At 38.8% G+C, this 11,049-nt stretch overlaps 1 pseudogene; it reads right to left on the reverse strand.

Annotated features, from left to right (window-relative positions):
* Positions 1-401: 401 nt before the first annotated feature.
* Positions 402-1,982, reverse strand: LOC126705513 (probable E3 ubiquitin-protein ligase ARI7; annotated as a pseudogene).
* Positions 1,983-11,049: the final 9,067 nt, after the last annotated feature.

An 11,049-nucleotide genomic window follows, 5' to 3' on the forward strand; every position in this document is an offset into this window, starting at 1 on the left:
TTTCAACCTATACTATTAAAGGATTTTGACAAAGCCACATTTATGTGTATTTGTTTAACAGTCTCAACTATTTTTTTGGTAGAGTTTCTAGTTATATATGTTTAAATTGTATGTATATTTTGAAAAGAAAGAAGAAAAATATTCAACTTCCTATACAAATATCAAGCAAATATAGAATTTAAGGTAACTAAAAAAGGACGAATGCCCATTCCGCAAGTTCACATTGTATATGATCAAGATGTGAAATTTGAAAACTTATCTAGCAATGCCAATGATCTTGAACATAATAATCAAGTGAAATAAGACAATGACATAAAAATGATAAATATATAATAAAAATAACAATAAATCAATTACAAAAGCACAAAAAATACTTAACATATATCTAAAGTCATACGAAAATTGCTTAGTACTGTTTTTTACTATGGAATTCTTTGTTCAAAGAAACATATTCTATTTGATATTTTTGACTAAGGTCTCCTCTTACCCTTAGTCCTTTCCCCCTTTCTTGGTTTCCTACTCCTTATCATGCTGCAGGCCTCTTGAGAGTTAGTATCTTCTAGGCTATTCTCCAATGCCTTAACCAGATTCTCAAAGTAATTCCTTGTCACTGTGGTAAGCTCAGATAGCTTTGCTCTGAAATTGTTGAATTCTTTGTCTAAACACTTTTTGTTGAGGTAGTCATGCATATCCTTCTTTGTACAATGATGAAGCCTTTCCAAAGTAGACTCTGCCTCACCTTGCAAGTACTCAAAGAACCCCCTTTTTGATTTTGCTTTCTTGTTTCCATCCTCAGGGAGGTAATACCCATATGCATGTGTCCACTTAAGCACTCTCCTACATTCAATTGTCTGCAATTAAGCCTCTGTAATGAACTTAAGCTCAGCCTCAGTTGCCCACTGTATGTCACTAAGTCTTCCCATGTAGTTCTCTTGCATTTGCTTTAAATCCTTAACTGCTTGTTGCCTTGATGATTCATTGCCTGCCCATCTGACGGAGGACAACCACACTAACAATAGAACGAAAGATAAACCCTAGGAGTCAGCACCTAAGGGCTGCTTGGAGTCAGCACCAAGCAAACTGGAGTCAGGACCAGTGAAAGAAAACACACGTTTATTTTTTTATAATTCTCGAAACTGTCTTACAATAATCTGAAAAAAGTGTTTAAATAGCCAACAATAAAAAACCCTAATCATTAAATGCTCGGGCTTGCTTAATTTCAAGCACAATAACTAGTATGCTCCATCCATAAGGCCACAGGTTGGGCCGTCTTCTTTTTGCTCTTCCTCCTATACGTGCGTGTAATTGGGGGCTTGTACCTCGTGTCCGCACCACCATCTCTCATAATAATGAGTATACTTTTCCAAATGCTTCTTAGATCTTTCTCTGATATCTTCAGCCTCATTATACATTCCCTCTTCCTTATTCCTCTGGAATGTATTACAAGCATAGTACCCACCTGATGTCTCACCATGCTCTTTCCATGGTCCAAGGCATAGCCAACAAAACTCATGTCTACAAGATTTCATGCATGTCATGTGCATGCACCCTTGGTTCTTCTCAATGGCTTTTCCACACTTTGGACATGGCTTTGTATTGACTAGCAACCATGCTATATTCGGAGCCTCAGAACTATTCTTCAATTGCCACTTAGCCAGAGTCTCACAATCCACTGGCCTATGCGCATCATCCATACAATTCCAACAAAACCCATTGTTACAATGGCAACAAACATCATAGCAGTCATCATTACCTCCTTCACATAACTCTATCACATACTCACATCTGCACTTGGACACAACTTATACTTCTTATTACTCTCAATATAAGACCTCATCAATTGAATCATGATCCACTACCGCATTACAGCGCGGTTCGGGACACCTCAATGTCAAACATCCAACCCCATCCTTAATTGCCACACACACATACTTCTCCCAACAATCCCTACAAAAGGGATGACCACAACTAACCCAAACCATCATAGAGACACAGAAATATATACGACTTAAAAATTATTGAAACAAAACAAAATATATATGACTAAAGAATAGAGAAATATAAGAGAAAGATGATTTACATTCAAAAGAATAATTTCAATTATTGCAAGCTTTTTTATCTTGTAAAAAACGGCTAGAGAGAGTTTGGTGGTTCATGTACGAAAATTATTTTTAAAAAAATACATGAAAAACCATAAAATAAGTTTTAAAAAAAAAATAGAGGAGAAGAAAATAACATAAGAAGAGCTCATACCTCTAATTGGCTTAAAAAAAAAATTATATATATATATATATATATTGGGGTTTGCTTTACTTTTATAGTATTCATGATTAACCTCACAAATTTAGAAATAAATTATCAATGTTTGAGTTTGAGTTAAAGTTTGACTTGTTAGAGAGATAAAGTTTCACTCCTTATTAAGTTTGGATTAAACAAAAATAATTTTGTTTAAAAAAAATGATAATGATGAGTTTGAATTTTAGTTGGACTTGTTACAGAGATAAAGTTTCACTCTGTATTAAGTTTGGACTAAACAAAAATAATTTTATTTAAATAAAATGATAATTTTATTTAAATATTTTAAAAAAAATGATAATGATAAGTTTGAGTTTTAGTTGGACTTATTAAAGAGATAGAGTTTCAATCCTTGTTAAGTTTGGATCAAACAAAAATAATTTTATTTAAATATTAATATTAATGATAATGATGAGTTTGAGTTTAATTTGGACTTGTTAGAAAGATAGAGTTTCACTCCTTATTAAATTTGAACTAAACAAAAATAATTTTATTGAAATATTGTGTTGACATGGAAAATTGTGGGAGTTTCAATGGTTTCAGTTATATATATATTTAATAGCATTATGTCCGTGCGATGCACGGCTTAATCAAAATTCATATTGTAAGGACACGATTCTCAAACGGCCCAGCAATGACGTTGGACTCGCACGTGAAGGATCCCTCATAATAAGATTTGTAGAGAGTGGGCTTGAAAGGCTAGCGTTTGGTCACGGGGCGTAGGCCCAGACCGGACTTTAGGGAAACTCAGATAAGAAAAGGCTTCAGCCTGGATATCCAAGCTCTACAGCTTTGTAACTTGAGGAATTGGACTCCTCGGATCATGTCCGAGGAGCACTAATGTCTTTCTCCGGTTACCCGGCGGTGGGTTTTTCGTGGTGGTGTACATATATTGTCCAGGCATTCTCATCCCTGGAGTTTTTCCCAAGAAGTGAGATGGGGGATCCCCACTTCGTTACCTTATGTTTCCTTTTATATTATCCTGCGTTTGCTGTCCTTCGTCCACGTGTAGGGTTAACTTTTCCAGGACTGACATTTGTCCTGTCAGTCTAATCCCAGAATTGGTGGGGATGGTAGATAAAGCCTAAGAATCCGATTCTGTTAGGTGTATAGTCTTATCTGGGAAGGGTAATAAGGGTAACTTTCCCAAGATATTTTAGATCCTCTTACGGATTTGTTCTTATAGCTCTCTTTTACCCCTTTTGTCAAGGGAGCTTTAGGCTTGCCGAGGACTAAACCGTCCTCGGCTGCATATCTGGGCCATTCTCGGCCTTATACTTTTAAGCTTGGGCCATAACTTTTTTCAGCTTGGGCCTGCGGGCTCCCCATGAGCAAGTGGGCCTGGCCCATAAACTATTGGGCCCCACAATAGCCCCTCAAAACCCTGTTGTCCGACATCTTGGTTGGAAAGGTGGGTTTTGGTGATACCGAGCCTTATTATGGTTCATTTATTTCAGCCCGTGAATGACGTTGGCGACCCTTCAACAACTTAGAGAATGTACCGGTCTACGAGTCGTTCCCCTGAATTTGCGCACGTTGCCCTTATGTCGTTTGGGTATCCGAGGCGCGTCTTTAATATCTTCCCTTTACGAAACCTCCCAGATCTAACGGCTATTGATGGCGTGGGAGAACGAAACGGCGTATTCTTAATTGTAGATTTCCCTGGGGATCCAAACGTGTTATGCACCCTTGTCTTCTTCCCCTATATAAAGAGAGAAGACAAAAACTGATTTTATCATACTTGAATCCTTCATATTCCTCCCAGAGTCCACTCCTTCCCTCTGGTTGTACCTTATCCGATAAAAGGTTCACCACAGTAGTCAGCCATGAATAAACCCTTTCATTCCCAAAAACACCATGTCCTAATAAAGCTCGAGGTGGCTCGGTCAGGGCAAGGATGACGGAGACTCAAGATTTGTCTCCCCTTCCTTTTAGCCAAAATCCGAAGCAGGGACTCGTCACATCTCACTTTCGGCGTGATCGAGTCAAAGACATCCATCATCACCACCATCCGCTCTGTCATGAGCATATCTAACATGGCGCCAGCGTGTTAGGAGTCAGGACTGGGGCAGGGACTAAGTGCCCCTGCTTCTTCCTCTCTTCGTTCACTGGCGCCCCCCTTTGCCTCTCTTTCTTCTTCTATCCACCACCAGATCCATCCTGGTACTTTTCCTTCTCCCTCTTTTGCTCATTTCTCTTTCTTTTCATCTCTTCTCTCTTCTTCTCCTCCTTCCTACTCATGTCCTCCATCTTCTTCATTCATCTCCTCCATCCTCTTCTTCCTTTGCGCTCCTTGATGACAAGAGCTTGCTGAAGTGCTTCCATGTGTTCCAATTCTTCTTCCTTCTCCTTCATCTTTTTCTAAAGAAGGTTCTTCTCTTGATATGAACAGTACTGAGGCAGAGATTGGAGAGACTTTGAAGGCGAGTTTAAAAGACATCTGACTGTTTACTTATCTGTATTGCGGATGCTATTATTGCTTTGGCAATTCATTTTTGTATAGGCTTGTTTAAGCCCTTCTTTGTACGTTGTAGTAATTTTTCATATTAATAAAAGTTATTGTTATTCTACTTCGCATGTTCTGTTTATATGTTTTAATAAATTTGCGAGCACTGCTCGGCACAATAGTATAGCATTTGAATCAATGACAACTAAGGCCAAAATACTTGCTAATAAAAAGATGCCACCATAACTTTAATAAAATTATTCGACATGGCAATGCCGACCAGTGAGGAACGAGACTCACCTTAAAATTAGTCGAGATAAGGACTGAGTGTTTGATACGGTGTAAGAAGTAACCATCCGAGGACATGTCGCCCGCAAAATGATCAGTTTCCTTAGGCTAATGAACATTGGGTCGTTTCGCCATCTTCTTAACACATTGGCCTTAACCTTTTATAGTATTTTGAGTTGAGAACCTTCCCCATCAGAGTAGTTGGTTTCCCCAAAAGGCTTGAGTCTGAGGACTTCGCAACGCCTGGGTTCTGTCTAAAACTTGTGTTTTTTCTTTTGCGTACTTGGTTTCCCCATAGGCTTGAGTCCGAGGACCATGCAAGTCCTAGGTTCTGTCCAAAACTTATGTTTTTCTTTTCTTTTGTGTACTTGGTTTCCTCATAGGCTTGAGTCCGAGGACCATGCAAGTCCTAGGTTCTGTCCAAAACTTATGTTTTTCTTTTCTTTTGCGTACTTGGTTTCCCCATAGGCTTGAGTCCGAGGACCATGCAAGTCCTAGGTTCTGTCCAAAACTTTTTTGAGTTCAGATTCTCCCCTTCCTCAGGTATTTCACTAGGCGCCGAGTAGGGGTTGTTCTCGGCAATGGCTATTTCTTGGCGTGGGCCATAGTTCTTGGGTCCTCATGCAGAATGGGCCTGGGACGCGAATTCACTAGGCCCACGAATTAAGAGGTATCTCTGCAGCCTTTGACCACGCGGTACTCTTTGATGTCCCAATGATTGAGGTGCGCCTTTATGAGGCTTCTTTAATCTTGTGGTTGTAGTTGACGTTGGAAGTTGAGCCAGAACTATTTTGTCTGTAGCGTCCCTTGGGATGCTGCATGAATTAACTGTCACCACCTTATTCCCTTAAATAAATGGGAGAGATAGTTGCTTTCCCTACACACAACTCCTTCAGCTTTCTCCCAAATCACAGCTCCTATACTCAGTGCTGCCCTCCCTTAGCATAACATGTTTGAGGCGAGGGTTGGGGAGAAGGAACTCTCTCCGCCACATAATCGTCGTGTCCTCCTGAGACTAAAAATAGCGAGGTACGGGCACAGGAAGCATAAGTTCAAGAGAATACTCCATTTCGACCGAGGGGAGAGGGTGTCTCTCCCTCTTTTAGTCAAAATCCGAAGCAGGTTCTGTTCATGCCAGAGTTTTGGTGTGTCAGAAGAAAGATTCTCTGCCGTCAGCGCCTCTGCCTTGTGGCGGGCGAATATTTAGAGAAAGCCCCTCAACTTCCAACTCCCTGCACCTTTCCTTCAGCGGTGTCAGGCTCAAGTTGGGTTTCTTTTGCTGCCTGAGTCATGGGTATGTAAAAGCGTTGAGGAAGAACAAGGTCTTGGAGCAATAGCCAACCTCTCCTCTGACCCACCTCATCGGCTTTCTCTTATTCTCTTGTATCTTTCTTTTTAATTATGTAGTGAGCTCTGACATAAGCTGATTCCAGCTTTTCATTGTAAGCTGTACTACTTCTTTGTTTTAGTAAAAATAGAAATTTATTTACATGTTTTGAGTGCTGATCATTTGGGCAACATTACTTTGTGAATGGGTGTGCTCCATGTGTGTGTTGCTTCAAGAATATTTAGAGCAAGATACCTTGAAACATAATCTAACTAACTCTAATTTACCAATACTACCAGGCATTATATCGATAATTCATAGTAAATCAAACTTAGGAAACTAACCGGGGTAACAGTTGAATATTCTGTGATAAGCGCGTGAATACCGTCCAAGACTGATAATCTCTAAATAATCCATCCGAGCAGTCGACTGGGAAGCAGGGACTCCGATTGTGCTTGTGTGTACTTGGTTTCCCCATAAGCTTGAGTCCGAGGACCATGCAAGGCCTTGGTTCTGTCCAAAACTTGTAAGATATCTTTTTTGTACTTGGTTTCCCCATAGGCTTGGGTCCGAGGACCATACAAGGCCTTGGTTCTGTCCAAAACTTGTAAGATATCTTTTTTGTACTTGGTTTCCCCATAGGCTTGGGTCCGAGGACCATACAAGGCCTTGGTTCTGTCCAAAACTTATGGTTTTTCTTTCGTGTACTTGGTTTCCCCATAGGCTTGAGTCCGAGGACCATGCAAGGCCTTGGTTCTGTCCAAAACTTATGGTTTTTCAAACTTATGGTTTTTCTTTTGTGTACTTGGTTTCCCCATAAGCTTGAGTCTGAGGACCATGCAAGGCCTTAGTTCTGTCCAAAACTTGGTTTTTCTTTTGTGTACTTGGTTTCCCCATAGGCTTGGGTCCGAGGACCATACAAAGCCTTGGTTCTGTCCAAAACTTGTAAGATATTTTTTTTGTACTTGGTTTCCCCATAGGCTTGGGTCCGAGGACCATACAAGGCCTTGGTTCTGTCCAAAACTTGTAAGATATCTTTTTTGTACTTGGTTTCCCTATAGGCTTGGGTCCGAGGACCATACAAGGCCTTGGTTCTGTCCAAAACTTGTAAAATATCTTTTTTGTACTTGGTTTCCCCATAGGCTTGGGTCCGAGGACCATACAAGGCCTTGGTTCTGTCCAAAACTTATGGTTTTTCTTTCGTGTACTTGGTTTCCCCATAGGCTTGAGTCCGAGGACCATGCAAGGCCTTGGTTCTGTCCAAAACTTATGGTTTTTCAAACTTATGGTTTTTCTTTTGTGTACTTGGTTTCCCCATAGGCTTGAGTCCGAGGACCATGCAAGGCCTTGGTTCTGTCCAAAACTTGGTTTTTCTTTTGTGTACTTGGTTTCCCCATAGGCTTGAGTCCAAGGACCATACAAGGCCTTGGTTCTATCCAAAACTTGTAAGATATTTTTTTTGTACTTGGTTTCCCCATAGGCTTGGGTCCGAGGACCATACAAGGCCTTGGTTCTGTCCAAAACTTGTAAGATATCTTTTTTGTACTTGGTTTCCCCATAGGCTTGGGTCCGAGGACCATACAAGGCCTTGGTTCTGTCCAAAACTTGTAAGATATCTTTTTTGTACTTGGTTTCCCCATAGGCTTGGGTCCGAGGACCATACAAGGCCTTGGTTCTTTCCAAAACTTGTAAGATATCTTTTTTGTACTTGGTTTCCCCATAGGCTTGGGTCTGAGGACCATACAAGGCCTTGGTTCTGTCCAAAACTTGTAAGATATCTTTTTTGTACTTGGTTTCCCCATAGGCTTAGGTCCGAGGACCATACAAGGCCTTGGTTCTGTCCAAAACTTATGGTTTTTCTTTCGTGTACTTGGTTTCCCCATAGGCTTAAGTCCGAGGACCATGCAAGGCCTTGGTTCTGTCCAAAACTTTTTGGGTACTTATTTGCTTTTTACGCAGGTCAGCCCCTTGGCCATGACTGGGAGAGCTGACTTGAGGTCAGAAGCCCCTAGAGCTGCCCGTGCCGTTGGCACTACAGGATGTAAGCCCTGGCACCAGTTTATATCGGAGCGACAACTGCAAGTCACCGGAGATGGGAAAAACTCGCGAATCTCTGCTTGCTAGAGAGTTGACCCATGCGCCACCCGTGCCAATGCGCAAGCCTCCCCACAGACGGCGCTAATTGTAAGGACACGATTCTCAAACGGCCCAGCAATGACGTTGGACTCGCACGTGAAGGATCCCTCACAATAAGATTTGTAGAGAGTGGGCTTGAAAGGCTAGCGTTTGGTCACAGGGCGTAGGCCCAGACCGGACTTTAGGGAAACTCGGATAAGAAAAGGCTTCAGCCTGGATATCCAAGCTCTACAGCTTTGTAACTTGAGGAATTGGACTCCTCGGATCATGTCCGAGGAGCACTAATGTCTTTCTCCGGTTACCCGACGGTGGGTTTTTCGTGGTGGTGTACATATATTGTCCGGGCATTCTCATCCCTGGAGTTTTTCCCAAGAAGTGAGATGAGGGATCCCCACTTCGTTACCTTATGTTTCCTTTTATATTATCCTGCGTTTGCTGTCCTTCGTTCACGTGTAGGGTTAACTTTTCCAGGACTGACATTTGTCCTGTCAGTCTAATCCCAGAATTGGTGGGGATGGTAGATAAAGCCTAAGAATCCGGTTCTGTTAGGTGTATAGTCTTATCTGGGAAGGGTAATAAGGGTAACTTTCCCAAGATATTTTAGATCCTCTTACGGATTTGTTCTTATAGCTCTCTTTTACCCCTTTTGTCAAGGGAGCTTTAGGCTTGCCGAGGACTAAACCGTCCTCGGCTGCATATCTGGGCCATCCTCGGCCTTATACTTTTAAGCTTGGGCCATAACTTTTTTCAGCTTGGGCCTGCGGGCTCCCCATGAGCAAGTGGGCCTGGCCCATAAACTATTGGGCCCCACACATATGTAAATAGTTTTTTTTATTAATTTACTTAAAATTTGATAATAGAATAGATAATAAAAATAAATGAATATTTTACTTTTAAGTAATATAATGAATGCATATTGTGTGAAACTAAGGTATTATAAAATTCATATATATGACTTTTAAGTATTATAAAGTTCGTATTGTGTATTCAAAAGTTAAACCATCTTAGATATACACTACTTTCAGTTTCTTTAAGACTTCCTCTCTTTCTGTGTGTGTGTGTTAAAATGCTTAGTATTCTAGACCCCCCCCCCCCCCCCCCCCTCACCACCCACACACACACGCACATATATATTGAGCTTTAAGGCTCAATTAATCACCAACGTATATTTAAATAGAAAAATCTTAAATTTAATAATTAAAAACTATCCAAAACAGTAATTGAAATCAAATTTAAGTGGAAATCTCAATTCAATAATTAAGAACAATCTAAATTAATAAAAATTTAAAATAATGAAAATTTTACAAAAAAATTAATGACAAATTCAAATCCATTTAAGTTTAAAGCAAAGCTTTAAAATATTGTTTCATGATATTGGCAAAAAAAAATATACGAAAAAAAAGAATTTAAATCATCTTATGCATTCTAAATACAAACTTATTTATTGTACTCTTTTAATAAGTTATATATATATATATATATATATATCGGTAAATATGTTTATATCATGAATAAGTTTTTTTTTTCTTATATATAATTTTGAAAATTTTATTTTAAAATAATAAAAATGTTTAATTATCTTAACCCCACAAAAAAGTTACAAATTTTACTTCTTCAAGGTGAGCTTCAAATAGTCAACCAACTTGGTTCTTCAATTTTACAATTTCTTTTATTCTAAAAAAAATTCTCTTTAATTTATATTCATGGAAGAATATACATTACTGATTAAAACTCTTAAAATAAATATTGATAATCATAGTGAAATACCATATCAAAACCTCAAAAAAAAAAAAAAAAAAAAAAAAAAAAATAACTATCATAAACTTTATCAAAAAACACATGCAATAAAATCAATGCCTTACAAAGATTAAGAAAATTAAATACAAAAAAATGTTAATTCAAGAACCTAGTTTCAAATTATTAGGGAGACACCCTCTAGCAATATGTATACATTAAGCACATATAAACATAACCCGATTTTTTTTAGAAGAATATAACACAACTAAAAACCTATAAATAATAATTTAAATTTCATATTAGGAATATAATCAAAATTATTCATATTCTGAAATTAAGAAACTAATACAAATCATAAATTAAGATATAAATGTAGAAAAAGAACAAAGAATGTACCTATTTGCTTCCTCTATCACTTTGAGAGATTAAGTGTGAGTATGTAACGAAATCCTAAATCAATTATTGTAGAAGAGAACAAATGAGCCAAATTCATGAATTTAAATACGTTGTGAGAGAAGTTTTTATTAATTTTTTTGGAGTTAAAAAAATAGTTTAAACAAAATGAAAACAATTATAATGAAGAAAGAATGCTTACTTGAATGATCAATTGTCATAGGATTTAGGCATTTAGATATGGGAGTATACTTCTCTCCAGATATATATAGGTAGAGTTCCACTTGATATAGAATTTAAATCCTATTGGAACTAAAATTTCTAATCAGTATTGTGGGGCCCAATAATTTATGGGCCCGGCCCGCTTGCTTATGGGGAGTCCACAGGCCCAAGCCGAAGAAGGCCATGGCCCAAGCTCAAAGATAAG

This window comes from Quercus robur, chromosome 11, assembly GCF_932294415.1.
Source record: "Quercus robur chromosome 11, dhQueRobu3.1, whole genome shotgun sequence".
Taxonomy (NCBI): Eukaryota; Viridiplantae; Streptophyta; class Magnoliopsida; order Fagales; family Fagaceae; genus Quercus; species Quercus robur.